Genomic DNA, 19,265 nt, shown 5'->3' with positions numbered 1-19,265 from the left:
GTGGGCCGAGTGCGAGAGAGGCGTGAGTGGGCCGAGTGCGAGAGGGGCGTGAGTGGGCCGAGTGAGAGAGATGCGTGAGTGGGCCGAGTGCGAGAGGGGCGCGAGTGGGCCGAGTGAGAGAGATGCGTGAGTGGGCCGAGTGCGAGAGGGGCGCGATTGAGCCGAGTGCGAGAGGGTCGCAAGTGGGCCGAGTGCGAGAGATGCGCGAGTGGGCCGAGGAGTGCGAGAGGGAGCCTCAACAGCGCCCCCCTTGACGTGCGCCCGAAGCGGCCACTTAAACGGCCTCCATTGTTGGACCGGCCCTGTTCACAAGAGTTACAATGCTTTCCGAAAGTTAGGACCATCTTAGAAAATACATACATACAAACATATCCAAGGTCAACTCCCACTCCAAACACCACTGTATTCAAAGTTGGCCATGGTGGGTATTTGTGCCAATTTTGGTCCAGATCCGTCATTGGCTGGGTTCACTGTGCTGTCTGGATCCAGGTGAACTACAACTCCCAGAATCCAAGGTCCCCACAAACTCCACCCATATTTAAAATTGGTTATGTTACAATCTTACACATCTTAATACATGAAGATCAAGCAGTGTTTTTTGTTTGTTTGTTTGTTTGTTTGTTTTTACCAAAGAGACATCTAAATAATAATGTTAGATGTGCTCTGGACATTTTGGAATATTATGAGACCAATAATGAAAAACAGGTGGCTCTGATTAGATGCTGAGAGGCCTTTCTTGGTCATTTTTATGGGTGTTCATGGAAAATATGGATTTGGGGCCAAAAATTTAAAGATGGGTAAAACGAATTTATAATGAGCAAAGTGCCCAAAGCTTGGTCAATGGAACTGACTAAATCTTGTAAAATACAAAAAAGGGACCAGACAAGGTTGTCTCCTCTTCCCATTATTGTTTTTGCTGGTAATACAGGTTTTGAACAACACCATAGGTAAGGCAAAAAAACATCAAAGGAATAAAGATAAAAGGACAAAGTTATAAGTTAAAAGCCTTTGCAGATGACTTAGTGATAACAGGTAGAGATCTGAATCCTATTCTGAAAGAACATGGAAGAGTATCAGGGTTTAAAATTAATAAGGAGAAAACAATGCTGACAAAGAATCTGACAAAAATGGAACAGAAAATCTTATCTGAGAAATTGGGTTTTTAAGGTGTACAAACTGTTAAATACTCAGGTATCAACATTTTTACAAAAATCTGAAGAGTTATTTAAGAATAATTATTACCTAACATGGAAAGAAGTTAAAAAAGATTTACATAGGTGGAAATGTCTACAGCTCTCTCTTAGGGATAGAATTTCAGCTATATAAAGATGAATATACTACCAAGGTTGCTGTTTCTATTTCAAGCCTTGTCAATTATATTGAATGACATTCCATTTAAGCAATGGCAAAAAGACCTATCAACATTTATTTGGAAGGAAAAAGACTAAGGGTCAGATTCAAAGTACTACAAGATGATAAGAAAAGAAAAAGACTAGGTTTTCCTAGTCTCAAAACCTACTATAATGCATGGTGTTTGACTTGGCTGAAGAACTGGTTGTTTTTGAGAAATGAATGTTTACTACAACTAGAAGGAGAAGATCTGAAATTTGGGATTCATGCCTATCTTTAGCATGATAAAATAAAGGTGGAGGCAGAACAGCCGTTCTCTCCCTTGCTACTGTGATCGAGATGACCACCCTCCCCCCCCCAGGACTTTGTAAAAGATAGTTCAAAAATCAAGACTTTATGTTCTATATCCCATATATTTATAGTAGAAGGTGATTGAGACTTTTTACTGGAGTTTACTGTGGATTATCCCTGCACTCTGAGGCAAGAGATAACAACTTCATGAATTGTAAAATCATGCTGCTAAAACTCCACTTTTATGAATTTCCATATTGGGTTCTCCAGATGTTATGAACTTCGTTCTTATCAAATATTTTCAATTGTTTATATCACTCATGATTCCCCTTTATGCAATGTAACTCACTTTTATGGATTCTCCCTTATTTCCATGAAATCTATCTGTCTGCCTATATGTATTTGTACTCTTTGGGATTCCCGGAAAATATGTATTTTTCCCAGCAGGGTTTATATTCCAACTTTGTTTTATTTTTCATTTTATTTCATATAATTGTCAAATCATGAAATCAAATGGGAAATATTTTGACCCCAACATGAACCCCAGCTCCTATGACCCAGGCTTCCCCTTCCCAAAAACAAAAGGTGATTCGCCCCCAAGGCAAACATTGTCATATCTCATCCTAAGGAAATTCCAGGACACCTCAGGAAGGCGCCCTGCAGAGCCTGTAAATACGGCTCATTACCTTACTTCCACCTCTGACACCCCAAGGCATATCTAAAATCTGTATACGTGACAGGAACCCTTGATTGCTGTCATTAATCCCTTTAGAAATCAGTCTAGCAGGAATTAATATGATATTTCCTGCCCTGTCACTTCATTGTTTCAATAACTCCCGCCTTCTCCTTCCTGATTGGCTCGAGTGGGGACAAAAAGCAGCTCCCTATTGGGCCAACAGAGCAAGGCGGGAAACGAAAGCCCGCCTTGTTCAACCTTCTAGCCTATCAACGATCAGATGGGCGGGGGAGCGGGACGGGAAATTCAAGGGGCTGTCAGACTGAAACATTGTATAAATATGGCCTTATTTTGGATATATGGTACCCTAGTAGACTGAATGATCACTACTAGAGTCCTTTTCAGCTGAATCGCTCAATAAAGACTCCTTGGCGGATTTTCCTTCAACTTTGGCGGACCTTCTTCATTTCGGCTTCAGGTTGTATTGCGGCTCATATTCTCCTATTGGCTCCGCCAAGGTCCGTTCTCTCAGGACCGGATCGGCTCTCTCCTTAAGGGGCCCGATCCCCTAAAAACGCGGTCGACAACACTACCAGTCAGAAGTGTTGTCCCGTCCCCCTTTAGGCCCCACACCCACACTGCCCTTAAAATACAGGTTTTCTGATTTGAACTGGATTATATGGCAGTGTAGACTCAAGGCCCTTCCACACAGTTATATAACCCCCAATGCCAAGGCACATAACCCACAGTATCAGCTTTGAACTGGATTATCTTGAGTCCACACTGCCATATAATCCAGTTCAGTGTGGATTTTATATAGTTGTGTAGAAGGGGCCTCATATAATCCAGTTCTAAGCAGATAATATAAAATTATAAATATAATATATAAAATTACTGTGATATAATAAAACAGAACATTAAAAAAAACTCTAAAATCAGGACAGTAAATAAAGAACAACACTCACAAGACAGGGGAATTCCAGACAGGAAACAATCAGAGGCAGCTAACACCTCCCAACAAAGGATTCCCCCAGGCAGGGGGAAGGCCATTAAATCCTAATCATTCTGGCTAATTGCAGCATTCATGCTTGCCTCCAACAGACAAGATTTCTTTCTCCCACCCTGGACATTATTCCACAGGGATATAAACCCCACTTGCAAGCTTTAGGAAACAACATATACTAACTACCAGCAATTCCTCAATACTTTATTTCCCATACCACCACACTTTGCCACAGCAACGTGTGGCCGGGCACAGCTAGTTATTCAATAAAAAGAATTTTTGATCTTTTGTAGTTGATGATGTTGTTTTGTTTTTTTAATGTTTGTATGTAGGTTTTGTTTTAATCTGTCTTAATAAAAAAAAAGATGGGGGGAATAAAGTCAAGAGAAGCAGCTTGGGTATCATTCACCCTGTCTCTGTGGTATCACTTCTCAAAACTAAATCGTTCCTCCCTCCAAGGATCTCAGTAAGGGGCCTATTATGTATGCTAAATTCTTTTTAATTTTTTTTTAGAAAAAAAAAGATTGCTCCTAAACTAATTCCCCTGCTGTGAATAAAACCATTTTTCTTAATATAGAGAGCAATTAAAAAGCTTTGTATAGCACCAAAGTAAATGCACTTTACACAGTGTGTATGCAAATACTTCAAATGGTAGAATTTCCATTCGCCAGCTCTCTGTGAGTGGCCATTTAGCTTTAATTGTGCCTAAGAGTGTAGACCAATTAAGAATGACATCAGCAGGGCAAGGATTATTTGTTAATCTGTAAAAGATATCCAGACAGTTCGTCTTTTGCCTGTAGTTTTGGGTGTATCTACATTGAAAAGGTATCAAACTGCATTACTGCTACAGTTTAGATGCAACTTTTGTTTAGCTTTTGTTTTTTTGATGAGAACAGGAGAAATGTGATGTATTTTAAACAGCAAGAAGTCACAAAATTACAGAGATAGTATTCTAGAACTACGGCCGCTATTGCTATTCATTTTTTTCTGGATTTCACCCAGTTTTGAGTCATGTCACCTAGTGGTCACTCCTCTGGTCTGAATCCCAAGCCTTTATTTTTTTAAAGTCTCTTGTTTTTTTACAAGCAGAGTTACAGTGCCAAATATACAATAACTCCTCTGCCCAATACCTTTGGAGAAACAAAGCTACCCCATCTTTGAGTGTGTTGCTGAATACTATGTATTTTATTAGATGACTGGCGGGAAAGCAGATTCCACGTATAAGGGTGTGTTAGGTTTCTTTCATTGTTTGTAGATGAAATGACTTGAATGGGCCTTTTTTTTTGAGAGAATTAGATGCTAAAAACAGTGGGCTGCATTGGGTATGTTTAAGAATAGTTTAGAACTGAAGTATTTCTAACATTATACGATTATCTTATATGTTAGCATATGTTTCCATGTTCAAATGGGTACTCACATCCTGATTTTCTGGAATCTTAGCCAAAACCTCAGGCCCCTTCTACACTGCCATATAAAATCCAGCTTTGAACTGGATTATATGGCAGTGTAGAAGGGGCTTTAGACTCCACACAGGCTCTTTTATAGATCAAAAACTTATACAAGTTTATTTCTTGAACAGCACCTTCAAGAGTCTCCCAAGTAAGATGCCCTGTGGCCATGACTGATGAAGGATTCTGGAACATAAAGTCTAAAATGACACTTGACACTTTTTGAATCGATGGCTGCTAGTTTTATTAACTAATGCTTTTAAAATTGTATTATTTCGACTTATATGTTATATGTGTTACAGGAGTTGTTATAATTTTAAATGACTTGTTTATACTTATGTATCATTTTTTACTTGCTGTTTGTTACATGTGCACCTTGGAGCGCCTTTGTAAGCCGCCCCGAGACTCTTTGGGGAGATGGTGTCAGGATATAAATAAAGTTTATTATTTATTATTATTAAAAACAAAGTGACAGGTTTTGATCTGAACTCATAAAAATGGCCTGGAAGCTAAGTTCTATGAGGAGTGGCTAAGGAAGCCATGTTTCGCTTGGAGAAATGAGGATTGGTAATCATGTTTAAACATTTGGAAAGATGTCACATTGAGGGGAAACAAGCTTCTTTCTTTTTTTTTTCTTTTTTTTTTTTTTTTTGCTGCTTTGGAGACTAGGACCTGGAGCAATGGATTCAAATTGCAGAATGAAAGATTCCACCTGAACATTAAAATAAACTTCCTGCCAGTAAAAGCTGTTTGACAGTGGTGTAATCTCCTTTTTAAGCAGAGGCTGATTGGTCATCTGTTGGGCATGCTTTGATTGGGTGTTCCTGCATGGTAGAATGGAGTTTGACTGGATGGCCCTTGTGGTCTTTTTGAACTCTATTATTCTATGATATATAATTAATTATATATAAGTTAAATAATTTTATGCAAGAAACAAAGTCTGTGTACACTGAGCCACCAGAAAGCAAAGGTGTCACTATTTCAGTCACCCATGTGGGCAATTTTGGATTTCAGAGTACAGTAGAGTCTCACTTATCTAACACTCGCTTATCCAACGTTCTGGATTATCCAACGCATTTTTGTAGTCAATGTTTTCAATTCATCATGATATTTTGGTGCTAAATTCATAAATACAGTAATTACTACATAGCATTACTGTGTATTGAACTACTTTTTCTGTCAAATTTGTTGTATAACATGATGTTTTGGTGTTTAATTTGTAAAATCATAACCTAATTTGATGTTTAATAGGCTTTTCCTTAATCTCTCCTTATTATCCAACATATTCGCTTATCCAACGTTCTGCCAGCCCGTTTACGTTGGATAAGCGAGACTCTACTGTATTTTGTATTTTTGAATTCTAGATAAAAGATGCTCAACCTATATCAAGATTTTAGATTTTCCCCAGAATGGTATATATAAGCTACCTTGGGTCCCATACCAGGAGAAAGGCATGATATAAACAAAGCAAAATAGAAAAATACAAAAATAAATTGTTAATCATTCTTTACAGAGGCTGTACTGGGTTTTCCAGATTGCTATTTGACAACAGCAGCTTTTGGTATCCCTTTCTCAAACAACCCCTTCAGCATCTTGTTTTCTTTTCTCTATTACTTTTCTTTGTCAATATGAAGAGTGATCTCTCGGCTGGTGGCGATGAAAGGCTACATCACTGTTGGCTTCCCTCAAGTGGAGGCCTGCCAGTGCGGATCATTGTTACAAAAACTAACTCCTCTTCACTGTCCATGAAATCTTAAATTTTCCTTGGGGTTTTGTGCTGTGTTGCAGACAATCAGTTCAAAGATGTTGAGCTTTAGAAGTTTAAAGCAGCCGTGGCTAGGATTCTTGACCCAGCAAACAGCAATGGGATTTTGCCAGTCTCTTTAAACTGTCAATGGTGGAATAAGCTAACCCAGCATCTGTAATAAGAATCACAACACCAGGAATAAGAGCTCACATGGCTTTCTGTGTGGAACAAATTAAGGTTTAATTTTGACTAAAGGAAAAAATCTTTAAATAGGCTTCAGGAGACATTGCATCAGGCATTGTAAATTATTGCCATGGAAAAAATTATCAAGGGGCACTTCATTCTTTACATCTAGTTGTAAATGGTCTTGCTTGTTATTTCTGAATTTCTGATTCAAAACTTTAATGTTGGTATGAAAGAGCGGGAAACAATAGTGATCCCCCCCCCCAACACCCCTCATGTGTGAAAAGTACCTTTTCTTGGGTTTTCCATGCCCAGGGTCTTGGCACATTGCTCTCCATGTGGTTTGCTGATTCTGGTCTTGCACTACAGTGGCCGTATACCCATCACCTTAAACAAGGGAATTTATCACTGAAAAATAAGGTAAAATAAGTGGGATTTGCATAAAAACATTATATGGCTAGCGAATAGCTATGACAGCACACTTTGAAAGCATTCCTACAATTTAAATATAATAAGGCGTTTAAATATAATGTAAATATGAGAGGTCAAAATATTCTGAATACACTAAATATTTGGGGCCTAAATACTCATGCATAAATACACAATCAAATTATTCCAATCATTAATGCCTTATGAGGAGTGGCTGAGGGTGCTGGGTATGTTTAGCCAAGAAAATAATTGAGAAGTGGCACGATAACCATGTTCAAATGTTTAAAAGGATGTGATACCAAAGATGGAGCCAGTTTGGTTTATGCTTAGCAATGCATAGCAATGGATTTAAACGGTAGGAAAAGAGATTGTACATAAACATTTGGAAGAACTTCCTGATAATGAGAGCAGTTCAACAATGGGACATACTGCCTTAGAGTATGGTAAAATTTTTAAACAAAGGCTGAATTGCCATCATTTGGGAGTGCTTTGCATTCTAAAATGCAAGTTATTTTGCGTTAATTCTGTGTAATGTAACTATATGAACATAATGATGTACTGTTTGCTTACACTTGAAAAATACCTAGGGCCGGCCCTGCATATAAGGGCATGATGCAGCAGTATCTGAGATCTTGGAGTGCAAGGTTGGCCTTATGACAGCATTTCTACCTTACAGCTGTGTAACATGCCAAGGGCAGGAGTAATGTATCCAGGTCTCTCTCGCTTTCCACTGCTCCACTGACCCTGGAACTGTGTTTGCTGTGTGCATTGCAATTCAGTCAACCGTGAAATTACTTCCTGTTGGGAAGATGCTATGTTTGTTAGCAGTTATCAGAGCTGTGCTGGCTGCCTTCAGTGATGGAGTCATGGAGAAACTGTTTCTTCTACCTGCAATATCCTTGTAAACTAAATCTCTACAATTTTTCAAAATGTTTAAAAAATTACATTCAAGGGTCCAGGATAAAATTGCATTTTTAAATCAATTATTTTCATTTTTCATCTACAGCTACAAAACTATGGAAGAAATGGTGGACTTCAAGAATATTTACAAGCTGTTTTTTTGCCCTGGATAATTCAGCCTTCTTCTGCTCAATGCTCTCCATGTGTGTTTGATTCTATACCATTGTCATGCTAACTGCAATGATGAGAGTTGTTCAACACATTTAGGGGCAGGTTGAAGAAGACGTATATACTTTATTTGCATTTAAAATATTTAAGACTTGGATTGACTGACTTGCTTTAAAAAGATCAATGTACAGTTCTTGCTGAGAAAGATGTAAAAGGCTTGCAGTAAAGGCTGCCATTCACCTAATGAACTGCAAAATGTGTGCAATGGGTGCGATACCCATTTTCCATAGTTTATCCAGCACTAGGATTAACTACATGTTTCCTGTTCAGAGCTTTAAAAAAATGCATGCTGGCCAGAAAATTCTGGGAACTATGGGGTGGGGTCTTTTTTCATCTGTTCTTGTCACTAAACTGGGAAGCTCCCATGTTTTGAAGTACAAATGTCAATGAGGTCACTGTTCAGATGCCATATTAGATCTCTTCTGAAATAGTGGAAGCCCTTTTCACTGATTGCAGAAGAACGACACATGCTAACTAATAGCTTATAAAGAAAAGATGAAAGCATATTCACACGTTTATATTCAAACTCTTTCTTTAAATATCCCAGGATTCCCTTTGAGACGCATAATGGATCAGAACAAATTTAGAAACCTATTAAAATCCACAAAATATAAAAGTTTAAATGAGGTTAAACATATTATTGTATTTATTTCTATCCTGCCTTCCCAGTTTGGAAGCCTAAGTGACCAAAACAAGGATTGGAGGGGCTCAAGTTTGATGCAAATTAATTGGCTTCATGTAGTCAAGTTTTCTTCTGTGGTATTTTTTTTTAAATTCTGTTTAATTTTGCTGTAATTAACATAGATAAAATAATGAAAATGGGTATATCAATTCAGAATAGTAGAAAAGTATCTGAATAACAAAATGTTGAATAACAAAGTAAACAGAGAAGATAAAAATAGATAAATGAATATAAAGCAATAGGAGCTGGGACATAAGTTCTGGATATAGTGAATCATTTTATGATATCAAAATGAATTTTCCAGTATTTTCTCTACATTATTGATCTATGTAACATTTTGTGTGTTTGGCCAACTACATCCCACTAGCTCAGCACCCATCACAGCCATTAGCTGACCCAAAATATCCAACAAGGCTCAGGGTTGTGTTTTTGGGAGTGTAGTAAACATATATAATAACATTTTCTCAACATAAACTTAGCACTATTCTAATATGCATAGTACATGCATGTCTCTTCTTGCTGATAGATTGTTTTCACCCAATTTAAATAAGTATTTATTGTGTATGATACATGCACTGAGAAGATTTTTTGTGGCGGATGCATTTAGAAACTACTACATAATACTTCATTGGAGTATTCTATTCCCTACAAGGATTAATTTTAAAAGCCATCGCATAACTACTCACAAAAGTCAGCCTTACACTAGCATATCTTCTAACCTTTGAAGAGATCGGCATGACCTTAAAGGATGGAAATTATGTCTGACTGCCATTAAACAGACTCCCATAAAAAGCCTTGTTTGATAAGGGCAAGCTACAAGGAAATGTTTGATTCCATAAGCACAAAAGCAACATAAAACATGAAAGGAAATGTTAAAAAGTCAAATAGTTGAATACCACACCACTATAAGAAGACAGAGAAGGAAGTGTTATCTAGTTATCCTCTCATAACTAATCAATATTTGTCCAAGGGAACATGGGTGAAAGGGCCATGGAATAAAGTTCAGGCAGTTTTTGTTGTGTTTTACTCTACATACCTTTTACTTAGGATTGAAAGAAAAAGGTTTATTGTTGTTTCACATCTATTTATTACAACATTTATTGAACAATAATGCTGGTCATTGATCAAAATAAAATATTCATTCATTCATTCATTTTTGAATAAGAAGGGAACTCAAAATTAGCTGAAAGAAACAAATCCTCCATAAGTATGATGGCAGGGTCAAAGAGGCCAACCTTTCTTTTAATGCTCATTCTGGATCTGGTTCTTGTTGGAGTAGCATAACAGATATTGAATAGGATCCACTTAGTGGAATGCATGTTAGTAAGTGTGACTTATGTGTTCATGCAGGAAGTTATTACATATTACTATTATTTTTAGCTTTTTGAATCCTGTCCAAACCATCTCTTCTGCAGCTATCAGGTTTATTGGTGTGAACAGGAGCAGGGACAGTGGTGGTGGTTCCTACTGCTGCTTATTGGACGAGGCAATGCAAAGAAGCAACTGGTATGCTTTCTAAGGGAAAATAAAACAAGGTGCACTCCATCTGGAAGTACAGCCCATTCCCTGCCTTGAGCTCAGACCAACTTTTTACTGTCATCTGAATTGCCTTCCCATTTCCCACCAGTTAGCAGCAATTGTTCCACCTGAGGCTTGAAAGTTGCCAAGGCAGGGGGAGGATGTAGAGCTGCATGGACGGAGCATTATGCTCCACTGGTTGAATGTAGCATCTCAGCAAATACGTGTCTGGCTTTCAGCCTATTTACTGTCTAGAGCTGTCCAAGGTACTGAGCATTCTGTCATTTCTGGCTTCATTTCCTATAATTCTGGAGTTTCCCAGGTTTCTGCCAAGTGTGGAATGTGCAGAAGTTTTTGCAATTTAGGCCACTAAAACATGTGAAAGTGAAGTACTGGGTTGTGCTGGGCCTTGTGAGAGGATATTACAGCCTCTGAAGTGAAATGCTTCACTGCAGGTTTATTTCTGGAGTCCATCCCTTGCTCCCACAAGGTACCATCCAGTGTCGTTGGTGGTTCCTAAATAAATTCTGACAAGAAGCAAAGCTGTATTGCACTCTAGAGGTCACCAAGCAGTCTATGGGATGGAAAGGTAGCAATATACATCTCCTTGTGTCCCACTTTGGGTTGTTATTGTTGGATACTGTCAAATTGTTTCCAAATTAGGGTGACATGGAAGTGAAGCTATCATAGGATTTTCACCCGGGACTTTGACTTTACAAAAACTATCCAGACCCTCCTGGAAAACCGCAGCTTCTATGTGGAGTTTCAGGGCCAGAAAAGCAGATGGAGGAGGCAAAAGAATGGTTTACCCCAAGGCAGCGTTCTTGCACCGACCTTATTTAACATCTTCACGAACGACCAGCCATAACCACCACTCACAAAGAGTTTTATATATGCTGATGACCTTGGCCTCACAACACAAGCGAAAGATTTTGAAACAGTTGAAAACCAACTCACTAATGCCTTGAAAGATCTCTCCAGCTACTACAAAGAGAACCACCTGAAGCCTAACCCTGCCAAGACACAAGTGTGTGCTTTCCACTTACGTAACCGTGAAGCCAACAGGAAACGGAAAGTTACTTGGGAAGGCCAAGAGCTCGAACACTGTTTCCATCCTAAATATCTTGGTGTCACCTTAGATCGAACATTAACATATAGGAAACACTGCATGAACACCAAGCACAAAGTAGCTGCACGCAACAACATCCTGCGGAAACTGACTGGCAGCTCATGGGGTGCAGACCCACAAGTAATAAGAACATCAGCCCTGGCCTTGTCTTTCTCAACTGCTGAGTACGCCTGTCCTGTCTGGCAAAAGTCTGCCCATACGAAGCAGGTGGACATAGCACTAAACGAAACATGCAGAATCATCACAGGGTGCCTTAAACCTACACCTGTTGATAAACTCTATAAGTTAGCTGGCATTGCCCCTCCTGACGTGCGACGGGAAGTTGTTGCTAACGGTGAGAGAAATAAGGTTGAACACTGTGAAAGCCACCCACTGCATGACTATCAGCCTCCTCCCACCAGACTCAAATCAAGGGAGGGCTTCATGAGAAGCACCACTCCTCTTGATGTTCCTCCAGCAGCAGCAAGGGTGTCCCTCTGGGCAGCTAAACCTGGCAATTCTAACTGGATGGCCCCCCAAGAGGGTCTTCCTCCAGGGGCAAACCAAGAATGGGCAACTTGGAAGTCCCTGAACAGACTCAGAAGTGGAGTGGGCAGATCTAAAGACAACTTGGCAAGGTGGCACTACCTGGAGGAATCCTCCACCTTGTGTGACTGTGGAGCAGAACAAACAACTCCGCATATGTATGCTTGCCCACAATGTCCTGCCTCATGCACGGAGGAGGAGTTGTTTAAAGCTACGGACAATGCGGTTGCTGTTGCCCGTTTTTGGTCTAAAACTATTTATTTACTTGTGATTTCCTTTTTTTTCATCATTTTAAAATGTATTTGTTATGCAATGCTTTTGACACGAAATAAATAAATAGGATTTTCTTGGAAGATTTGGGGGTTTTTTTTGGGGGGGGGGAGGTTACTACTGTTTTCCTCTGGGCCTGAAAGAGAATGTGACTTGCACACTCACCCAGTGGATTACTATGTCCAAACAGGGATTTGAACCCTGGTTTCTAGAGTTATATTTGAATGCTCAACACATTATTGAGGACTTAAAAGTTATTGAAATGTGAAGTGTCTTTGTTATACATATACTAAATGACAAGATCCAAGATGCTATTTCCTATGTTATTTGAGGTTCTATAAGAATGTATTAATGTATTGATATTTACAATGTTTTAATAACTGTTTCTTGGATTAATATTCAAGTGCCTAGTATGAATGTAAATAATGAAAATTTACTAGCTGGCTTTTAATCTTTTTACTGCCAATTTGTAAATAAACAAATTTCTGCTGTTGAAATACTTTTTTTGGTCTGTAATGTTTGCTCCTACTCTTCACAAAAGCCTGGTGAGGTAGAGTAGGGTGAGACTTTTGTATGTTTCACAATAAATTCTGTAAGTAATCTGAGGTTTGCACCTGTGTTCCCTACATATAAATATGTGTATTAAAGCTAAACGTGTTTGGAAATAGGGTTTGGAGGCCCTTCATTCAGTTAGTATTTTACACCTAGTCCAAATTGGCTCTCTTGTAGCGCTTTACAGCTGTGGTTTGTGAAAAAAATGGCAAGAGTCAACGTGCTAAAAATTCAACAAGCTCCCAGAGCAACCAAGGGATGCAAGACAAATGTTACGGTATTACTGACAACAGCAGTAATACTTGTGTAAGCATGTGCTTCATAAAATAGAAAATGTAACATTAAAACAAAGTTTTTAAAGTGAAATCTCTGAAGAATGCATCTTGATGCCTTGACCTTATTTGGAAGAACATATCCTAACCATATTTAAATAGGGGGCTCATAGATATTATAGCTTTCTACTCTAGATAAACATTACTGTAATTTTTCTTTAGGAGACTCTTAATTATATATTTCCTTCTTTTCCCACTCACCTTCTTTTAGATAGCAATGGGAAGTTGGGAATGACCCTCATATCCACAGGGCCAATATCTGTGGTTTCATTTATCCATGTCTGACAAACCATGTCCTCTCTAGGCATTTTCAATTGGATTTGCGATTATCCTTGGTGTCGGGTATCCACATCAAATCTGGGAACATACCCCATGTGGGTATGTGAGTTATTTTGTATCCTCTCAGAATTAGAAGACACTACAAAGGACATCTCGTCCAATCTGCTGTGATAACTTATGGCAGTGTAAAGCTCCTTTGTAACAATGTAGGACAATTTTGGACTTGAGACACAGCGGAAGGGAATAGGGAAGCAATTTTGTTGCCAGAGAAAGCTGCTTTCCTTCCTCACTTTGTGGTCTCTAAGGAACCCCAGAGGAGACAGACTGGGAAGGTCCTTCAGCTGCAGAAGACTCCTCCACCCCAGAACCTGAACTAACAAGACAGAACTTGAGACTGGGGAGACAACTCTTTTCTTTGTGCAAGAATGGCAAGCCAGAGAAGCAGAGCCAATGCTCCACGCATCAGGTAAATACTAGAGGCGTACAATTCGATTAAACCTCATTCTGTTTTCAGTATCTGGATTTTGGTAGACCCCCAGATCTGTTTTTCAGGAGCCTCCCAAATTCAGGGAAAAAAAATCTGTTTTTCAATCCAGCAACCAAAAGATCCGGGAAGATCCAGCCCATTGGCGGCAATGGGGAACCCTTTTCCGTCATTTTAGGGCATTGGTCTTTTCTCCTTGAACCTCTTCACATGCACCACCTGCACCATGACCCGCATCATCCAGGCTTCCCGCTCATCCCCCTCATCACACAGAAGGAATCCAAAGCCTCAGTAAGCTGGCTAGGTTCAGGCTTTAAAAAGAGAGACACAGCTATTTCTCCTTCACTCACCATTCTTTCCTAAGCTGCTTCAAGCCTCAAGCCGCTTGGTTCAGATTTTAAGGGAGGCTTGGCTATTTCTCCATCCACTTTCCCTTCTTTCCTCAGCCTGGATTTCACATTACCAGAGGTGACCCGCACTGTCCTGGCTTCCCCCTCATCACATGGGTGGAAGCTTTTTTAAGATGGCTCAACACATCTTTCCTTATGGAAAGATGGAAGCCTCCCATCCTTTCTGGGATCCTTCTTCCTTATATCCTTCAATACGACTTGGGTTAAAGGCATCAGACTTAAGAAATCACCCATTCTGGGATTGTTTGCCCTCCACACCCTTTCAATGAAGCTGAGTTAAGGGAGGCACCCTTTTTAAACACTTATTTCAGTGGGAGCCATACCACGTGAAGGAGCATTAGCCATTCTTTAAAAAAGATATAAATTACCTCCTCATTTTATGGTTTTAGAAATGATAATATACATCCTCTACCCCACATTTAAAGCTTGCCTCATGTGAAGGCACCATCGGTGGCAGTTTCTTAAGTGCGTAGAAAGTAAACTGCTTATTCATTGCTATTTGAGTCAAAAAGTAAACCAAGCCATGCAGAGCTGTGAGAGGCACTGAGAATTTAGACCACCGATTTGTCTCTATCAGAAGCCTGCTCACAAAAAAAGGAAGCCCAGCTTGGCTAAAAGACATGTCATAACTTTCTTCTGTTCTGATTGGCTCAACATGCAGGGCTCATAGGGAAATCCTGTGTGGGCGCACAGCTGCCTCTCCCCACTCCATATGAAACAGAAACAGAAAATAGTCATTTTCAGCAACCACATGGTCTTTTGCGGCCTGAAAAAAATGGCATTGGAGTCTGTGCTGTTCCGGCTGGCCAAAAGGGTTGAACCAGCCAGAGCCCATTTGTAAAAATGAAAACGTGCACAACTCTAGTAAATACCAGATACCAAGTAATTAGCCACTTGGCTATCAAGATCTGGCAGCTATACATCTCCCACCAGCTGGGAATTATTTGTTGCAGACAAGCTTCTTGACTTCCTGACCCCTTGGATTGGCTATAAGGTACAGTATATGACTTGTCTTCTTACTTTTTCATTCTTTCTGACTGATTGTTTTCTAATAGAAACTTTCATATTTTTTAGACCTTGCTACTATATCTCTCCTCTTTTTAACTCTCCCATGACTGTGCTCAGCCCTACTAGAGCCTGGCTTCCCCAGCGCTTGTTGCTTCTAAGGACAAGATAGCTACCCTGCTGGCTTCTAAAAAATGTGAACACTAGCAGGAGAGCATCCTGTCATTGCAGAGACAACTTTGCTTGCTGCCCCTGCTTACTTTGTCTCTGAAGTGTCTTGAGCCATGTTGCCTCATGGTCAAAAGAACACTGGAGTGGAAAGGATGGAATTGCCTATTTGAAACTCTAACAATTGTAGTATCCTGGGAAAAGTATGTTTGCTTGACTGCTTTTAGTCCTGATATGCTTGCTCAACTTTTCCAAAGAGTTTGCATCCAAGTTCAACACTGCTCTGGGCTACTCATATCCTTACACCCTCCTTTTTACTACAGGCTGGTCCCTCCACTGATGGAGAACAAGCCAAAACTGATGTGTAACCTATAATCTTGACAAGAGGAGAATTTCAGGACACAATACAGAGAAATAAAATGGTTTCTTAATTAAAATGGAATCAGAGAAAGTTACATTTTATTCAACATATTTGGAAATTGGAATTATACTAGCAGGAAGAAGATGTCAAATTTGGGGGAATGAATATCAATAACCGATATTGCTGACATGTAGATGACACAATATTATTAGAAAAAATAGTAGAGATTTGGAATGATTATTGCAGAGTTAAGGAAGAAACCGCAAAAACAGGGTTATTGTTGAATATTAAGAAAACAAAACCTATAACCACTGGTGATTTAAATAATTTAACAAAGGTGAAAATATAGAATTAAGATCGTATATGCCTCAGCTCAGTCATTAATCAAAATTGAGAATGTAGTCAAGAAATCAGGAGACTAAAACTTTGAAAGGCATCTATGAAAGAACTGAAGTGTAAAAATACATCATTAAATACCAAAGTCTGAATCATCCATGCCATGGTATTTCCAATTTATGTGCACTGTTGTGAAAACTGGACAGGAAAGAAAACTGACAGGAAAAGAATCAACTCATTTAAACTGTGCTGCTAGAGGAGAGTCCCACTGACACTATGGACTTTCAAAAAGGCAAATCAATAGGTCTGAGAGCAAATTAAACTTGAACTCTTGCTAGAAATGGGGGTGACTAAATTGAAGGTATTGTATTTTGGATTCATTGTGAGACTACAGGACAAACAGCAAAAGCAGAAGGAAGTAGAATAAGAGGAATGCATTATTGATGGATTTACTCAACAAAGAAAGTCATAGGCCTCAGTCTACAAAACCTGAACAGGGCTGTTGGTGACCAGGGCTCTTCAATGTTTCTCATTCATAGAGTCACTCTAAGCTGAGTTGATGGCAAATAACAATGACAACAGAAAGGGAATTTTGTTACTGGTAAGTTCAATAAACTTTAACTTAGGCTGAATGAAAGTGGCTCACTGTAGTGAGGTTTTTTTTGTTTTTGCTTTTTTGGCTACATGAGACCTTGAGCCATGATATTTGAATCTCTCCAGTCTAAGTAGAAAAACCACTACAAAACACAAAATAAAGGAAAGGGGAAAATGTGTGGCGTTTTCCAGGAGAATTTGGCTTCTCTTAACACAATTTATACTTCCTGGCATTTAAATGTTCCCTTCAAGTCTTCCTTTTTGGTATGGAGTTAGAAAAGTCCAGTAATCACTTTGCTTTTCTTTCCTGACTGAGATGTCAATAAGATTGGCAATTCAGGATTGTCCCAAGCCCTGCGGTTTCCAGGCCAAAACCTATGACTTATGAATGGTCCCTGGTGATGTCATTAAGCATTATGTATTAATTGCCAACCAGAGTTGCTCGGAGCTTATCATTCAAATGCACACATTCAGAGAACATATATTCCTCTTTGGAAATTAAGACTGAAATCGTGGGGAGATCGAATAAGAAAAAAATAATCTAAATTATTTGCTTCTAACCAGAAGGCAGATGCAGAACAGGTGTGCCCTGGAACCACAAGGACTGAGAGGTAAGGAGGAAGCTAACTTCTTGGCAAACTGAAGTAGAGTAAAACTGCCACTCCTCTTTTGTTTTTGTTTTTTTGCCACATGCAGGTGGAAAATCATCCAATTTTTGATTTCTAAGGGATTCATTGGCTTGGGGTGGGGTTATCAAAACTTGAAGGCTGCAAAAGGATTTCTGAAGGCATAATATGGCTACATTTTCCTCATACTTGTATTATAGCAAATTCATTAGACAATATTGCAGACAACGTACATTATCAACAGAATCAAGAATAACTCAAAGCAAAACGTACATTTAAAACAAAGGTTAAGAGTTTATTATTGTAGAACAAAAATAATGGACAGCTGGATAAAAAGCACGCTACAAGATCCAGGGTGAGAAATTACTGCTTTGGAAATATGTGTGTGTGCATGTATGTATACATACATTTATTAGTCTTTGTGTTTTTATACAGCTGTGGCTGATGTATGTGTGTTTTGGAAGCAGTAAAAATGTGTGTCTTGGAAGCAGTAAAAATGGCTGCAGCCAGTAAACACAACTATTATTCCAGAAGACAGATTCAACAGGGATCAAGCAAGGGAAAGAGGAATACAAAATGACCCTAATGCTTAACTGCATTTTAGAACTTAGAGTATAAGGGGAAGACTGTAGGGAAACTGGTGAAAATGTATTTCCAAAGTTGCTAAACACCAGATGTGATGTGATTTTTGGCGGGGGGGGGGGGGGGGGTAAGAGCTTGTTAATAAGCAAGCACAATCTAAATTAAGTATTTTTTTTTTGTTTTGTTTGTACGCACTACCTATCCACAAGAATTATTCAAAATGACAGTTTACACCATAATGTAGACACATGTTGAAACTTTCCAAGGATAAGTCAACATATAAGGAGTTTCTCTGAAATTGCCAGCTTTTGAAGAACTCGCCTGGCAATACTTCCCAGGGCTCTTTATGAGGAAGGATGGGTAGATATTAAAAGACAGTTTGGTGCAGTGGTCCGAGTGTTGGACTACTAGTGTTTTCGCTCTTTAGTATATGGCATTCAATGATATCCAGTCACTGGGCGATTCTGAAAACCGTGGTTCAAACAATAGCTTTCCCAATCTCTGGTCCTGACATATATACAAATAGGCACATCAGTCATTTTGACAGAAAGCAGACAGCAACTCTATACTGACCTCACATTGGGGCAACAAGTCACACCTTGCCTGAAAGTCAAGGAAAAAACTCATCTGCTGAATCTGTTGGGGGCGGGGGGGGGGGGGGGCTTGGCCATTTTCTTGCTGATACTTCACCTATTTGGTGTCACACAGATTTTAAAAAAGAACAAAACTCCTACTCAAAAATCTCAATGAGAAAATCTCAATTCCTTTCTGGCTCCTGAAGGTCTTTGCTGAAGTAGCTGATTATATTTCTTCCATCTGATCCTTTTACAGGAGTGAGTGAAAGCCTGCTTCTTTTTCCAAAGCAGTATAAGCCCACTTAAAGCCAGTGAATTCACCCAAAGGAAAGCCAAGAGCAGCACTGTGAACTATTTGAAATGACAACTGAGAGAAGCAGTAGTTACAAAGCAGCTGTTGCAATAATCCCCAAACTGTCAACACTGTATTTGTGTTGGAGTGGGTTTTTTTCAAAGTAAGACTAATTTTTTCCCAGGTGAGCCATTAAATTTCATAATCAAGAGAAAGCTGTGGTGGCAGCTAGACATCCATTGGTAGTGACGGAGTACCTGCCTCTTGCCACCAGTGGGAATAATTAGAGT

The sequence above is a fragment of the Anolis carolinensis genome, chromosome 2, assembly GCF_035594765.1.
Source record: "Anolis carolinensis isolate JA03-04 chromosome 2, rAnoCar3.1.pri, whole genome shotgun sequence".
Lineage (NCBI taxonomy): Eukaryota > Metazoa > Chordata > Lepidosauria > Squamata > Dactyloidae > Anolis > Anolis carolinensis.
Note: the sequence above shows the minus strand (reverse complement) of the source record.